Raw genomic sequence first — 5,483 nt, forward strand, 5'->3', positions numbered from 1 at the left:
TCATGAGTATAGCTCTGTGAGGGTTGTCCTGAGAGATAGTAAAACTTCCTAACTTGACCGAGTGGAGATCGGGGCAAGGAGGAAGTGAACCTTTCTTTGTACATAAGAGTGATTGTAATTCATCAATTTGAAGAAGTTTGTTCTATAAATTGATCTACAAGCTCAAGAGGAGTTGGGTAGTCTGTGATACCCCGAATATTAGGAGGTTGTTTGTAAAGAAAACACTAAAGTGTACTTCTTTGGGTTTGATTTAAAACCTTATTTCATTTTAAAAGATTAGAAACCCTAATATTTTAATCAAAAATCCTAATTTACTTGTGACTAACCGGTTTTCTTAAACCCTAATTTTAATCACTGGAATTGTAAAATCCCTCACGTTTCTCTTAAAAACTTCCTTTTATTTGGAGCTTATGATTTTATAATAGCCCTACCACCCAATCATCTCACAATAAGTGCAAATGAATATGAAAATAAAGATTTTTCCCTTTTTGTTTTAAGTTAGCGCGAATTAGGGTTTTCACGTTTTCCATAGTGTACTTATCCGGTACGGAACAAGGATCAAATTGGGTGATTAAAAGTGATTTTTAGGTGAGAAATAATATGTGATTAGGATCAATGACCTAAGGTTAGTGAATAAGAAGTAAAAACCCTAGTACGTGTGTTTTAAAGAAAAACGGCGCGAACCGACGGGTACCGCGCACTACCGATTGAACACACTATTTGACCATCATTTCCTTACCACGTGAGCTCATTAATATTTGAGCAAAATATCCCCCTCATTTCCAGCTAGTCTTGACCGAAAATGTGGACCAAATGCAAGGAAAGGAAAGAGAAAAAAAAAAGTGGTGGTGGTGGCGCCACTTGTCGCCACCTAAAGGTTTCTTGACCAACCAAGAATCCAACCTTCTTATCCCCAATTTTGTTCTTTCTTCTTCATTATTTCTGCTGGTTGGCCGAACAAGAGAGGGGAAAAGAGAGAGCAAAAACCCACCTTCCTTCATCTTGAATTTAAGCTACAAAGTGAGGAAACAAAGAAAGTAAACCGATTAAAGTTATCTTTGAGTGTTGGTTTAGTGAGAGGTTGGTGAATTTTTGAAGGGGAAAGCTAGGGTTGCTCTTGGTAGACACTAAGCAAGGTAAGGATGATGATTTTCTCAATTCTTACTATTAATCTTGTTTAAATTAGCTTAGCATTTCAAATTTGTGGTGAATAATGGTTGCTATCATGTCTTGAGTGTTGTTTTTCCTTGTGGATACATGAATTAGGGTTTGATGGATTGCTGCCTATACTTGATGTATGGTTCATATATGTTGTATCTAAGATTAAATAGGGGGTTTTGGTAGCAAGTGAAGCAAGAAATGAAGAAAGTTATCATTGAAACCAAAAATTCCAGATTTCTGGAAAAATTTCACCCTGTTCTATCCGGTTCCAGTTCATGTGGTTAGAGGCCGAATTAGGTTTGGAATAAAACATGAAAGTTGTAGAGAATGGTATTTTATAGTTTTTTACAAAATTTCATCTCAATCGGAGCAACGTAACCTGTGAAAAGACCAAAATACCCTCACTGCCCTAGGTTAAATTCCAATGTTCCGCGTAGACAGTTCAGTCTATTTGGCTGTGTTTATTCACTATAATCTGTGTGGTTTTAGCCATTTGCCAAAATATGAAAGTTTTAGTACTCTATCTTATCTATTCAACGCCTCCAAGAACGTCTTAAACGGACCTTGGTAGCCTGAGATATGGCCATTTGAAGGCAGTACGGTTAAATAGCCGAATAGTTGGAATTAGGTTATGTGAATTGGGAATTTGATTAGGTTACACTGGAAATTAGACTAAGTGCTTTCCATGAAAATTATAGGCCTTCGTCTTAGCTTCGAAATGGTATAAGTTTCACCTCGATCCGATAAGCGTAGCCTTGGATGTGCCCATTTCGCAAAAATTCGTCAAAACTGTCTTTTTTAAACGTCGTTTCCACACTCGTTATTAGCTTGATTTCTTGTTCTTGTATTGTTTTGAGCCTATTGAATGGATATTGAAATGAAATTGTGTTATGGGTAACCTTGGGTTTGGTTGAGTAAAAGAATGAAGCCATAAATGACTGAAAAATTAGGTAAATACAAAGGGCGTGCTGCCCAAATTTACGCTCGAGGACTATAGAAATACACTTGCGACTTGGGTAGAGTTGATATGAATATCACTTGAACCATCTAGGGTACTTGAGTCTTCTTGTTCCGAGGTATATAAGTAAGGATTTGGCCGAACTTGTACCCTTGAGAAATGAAATAATGATTGTTCGGAATATGTTTTCCTTGTACTTTCAACTCGTATGGCATTTTCAAGTATAGATGCTACAAAGTTTTATCGTTTAAAAAGCGAGCAAGTGAATTTCAATTTCTTGATTTTTATTGAACGAAACGTCTAAGTTTCGAATCTTAGTCGATTTTCAAAGTTCTTAAGCCAAGTTTTATTGCAGATTTGGACTCCAAACCCGGAGTACCACCCAGACGTGATTACTAGAGGCACTATATCTTTGGTGAGTGCTTTCAAATACCGAATTGAACTTGATACTTGAACTTGATACGTGACCAATATGATTACATGTTATATACGTGAATTGTTAGGGTAAGAGTGTACTTTATCGCACTTGCCTTTATGTGATATATACTTGTTTATGGTTGCAATTGACTTGATATATTTGTTTATGATGTGCGCACTTCCTGGAATTCCAGAAACCCTGTGGCGAGTTACTCTAGTTGAGCCGGCAAGGGTTTGGTCGATTGGGTAACGAACCCTGGGTCTCTTGTTTTGTCGAGTGGAGTGATATCTTCTCGACTAATCGGTATACTCGAGTATTACCACCCGTGTTTCTTGAGGATTTTGGGCCCAGTTGGGGGTTTGAATGGTGGACGGAGAGTCGTTTAAGTGGTGTTCTACTAGATTGGTTACTTACTTGAAAGTTGACGGAGTGTCAACTGTTACTTGAACAAGCTTGGGAGATGCACTGGGATTTTGGCTCCTGAGAGTCTTCCGTATCCTTATACTTGAAAATGATTATTGCTTATCGGATTGTTGTTTCTTTTGAAAACCAAAAGCACTTTACACTCGTGCATTTGGAAATTTGCTAGTTGAAGTGTTGGTGTTCACCTTTATGAACTTGTTAAGCTCGCTATCTTTTGCTACATTGATACGTGTACTTTTAATATGGTCAATTTGTTATTTGGAACCTCACTGGGTTTTTAGGTCATTCCACGCTATTTGTTTTCCTTACAGGGGGTACGAGCGAGGCGTGAGATGTGTAAAGACTAGCGTAGTCTAGTTGTTTGACTTTTGACTTTTGTCTTGTACTCGCGTTATTCCTCGAATAGAATGTTTTGTATTTGGATTGTATCCGCTTTGAACCAGTTTGGGTATATTGAGGTTTTGTACCTTGATTTTCATCAATGTAAATTATTAGCTTGAATTGTGGATGTTATTTATGGTTCATGGATGTATGCACGTGATTCGAGTGAGTGAGTGAGTCCTGGCGAGAGTTGGGCAGGCGGTCCGCCGAACCCTTTAGTACGCCTTAGGGGGAGGTGGGGTCGTCTCATAGTCAATTGGTTTGCTATTTTTTCTTTCTTATTTATTTATTGTTACATTTGTGATCTTTAAATTGCTTATCTCTTCTATTTCTCTCAAGTGATTTTGTTCATTCATTGATTGACTCATTGTGTGATCACTTAGAAAAGAGGATAAATTTTATATTAAGCAAAAAGGTGTCTCATCACTTGATTAGGTTTTTAATCAACCTAATTCACCCCCTCTTAGGTTGTTTTCGGGTCTTACAATCGGTATCAGAGCTTGGTCTCCTTGAAATTAAACTCAATCGATTTAGGAGTAAAGATGACAACCAATAATACTATGTTTTTTGAAGGACAATCTGTAATTAGACCACCTATGTTTAATGGATCAAATTATGTAAGTTGGAAAGAAAAAATGATTATTTTTTTGCAATCAATTGATATTGAATTGTGGTTTATTATTAGTGAAGGTCCATATGATGCCTCTCTTATAGATGAAAATACTCATAGATCTAAACCAAAAATAAGAAGTGAACTGACTGCTGTGGATAGAGCTCATCTCACCTTAAATGCAAAAGTTATGAATGTGTTATATTATGCTTTAGAGTCAAATGAATCTATTAGAGTCAAGGGTTGTAAGTCCACTAAAGAAATCTGGGACAAACTTAGAGAAATCCATGAAGGAAGTGAGAATGTGAGAGAACAAAAGAAATCTATTTTGGTTACCAAGTATGAATCATTCAAGATGGACCCTCATGAAAACATTGATAAGATGTATTGTAGATTCGAAAATCTCATTAAGGACTTAGAGGTGCTGGAAAAGGAATACTCTCTAGGTGAGAAAAATAGAAAAATTTTGAATGCCTTATCCAAGGATTGGGAGAGTAAAGTAACTGCCATTGAAGAAGTTAGAGATCTAAATTCCTTACCTATTGAATCTTTTATTAATTCTCTAATCTCTTATGAGCTGAAACTTAAGTCTAAAGTGTAAGAGGAAGAGGATGCAAAGGTAAGAAGGGGCATTGCTCTAAAAGCATCTCAAGATGAAGATGATTCGGCTTCCTTAGATAGGAAAGATGTTGAAGTTGATGAGAGTGATCTTGCTCTCATTACAAGAAGTTTCAAGAGAATTTTTAACAAAAGAAAATTTAGAAGAGGAGGATCTTGTAATTCAGATTCTAATCAATTCAACAATGGAAGAAACAAAGGAAAGTATGAGATCAACAAAAAATAAGGTGACAAATGCTATGAATGCGACCAATTTGGACACAACATGAGTGAGTGTCCAATGAAGAAGAGGAAAGATGAAAGAAAATCAAGATTCAATAACTTTCAATTCACATGGAATGAGTGCAACTCCGATGGTGAAATTGAAGAGGAAGAAAAATCTGCTCAATTGATTTTTATGGCCATTAGAGATTATGAGGTAACATCTTCTACCTCTCAATTTGAAAGTGATGATGAAATTGATGATGATCTTGAATCTTTCATTATAAAATTGTATGATAGTTTGAAAAAATCTTATGCTAGAAATAAGTAATTAAAACATAAAATTTGTTTTTTTCTTTAGGACAATGCACGTCTTTTTCAAGAAAATAAAAAACTGATAACTGAAAGTGATTTCTTAAAAAGGAGTGAGACTGTTTTACACTCTGAACTTGATAGAAAAATAAAATTTTGTGAAATTATCGAAAATGTCATATGAAAAATGATTGTTATGTGAGAAAAAACATGAGAAGAGGCATGAAATGCATGTGGATATTTAGACATGATGCTAACTCTAACAAGTAGGAGATATTGGTAAGATTGGTGAGATTCTTGTTCACAATGCTTTTTTGTAATTCTTTTTTGAATGTTTTGAATTGAGTTTTCCTTGATATTTTTGAATATTACTGAATTTATGTGATGTCAAAAAGGGAGAG

Source organism: Coffea arabica, chromosome 5c (genome assembly GCF_036785885.1).
Source record: "Coffea arabica cultivar ET-39 chromosome 5c, Coffea Arabica ET-39 HiFi, whole genome shotgun sequence".
Taxonomy (NCBI): domain Eukaryota; kingdom Viridiplantae; phylum Streptophyta; class Magnoliopsida; order Gentianales; family Rubiaceae; genus Coffea; species Coffea arabica.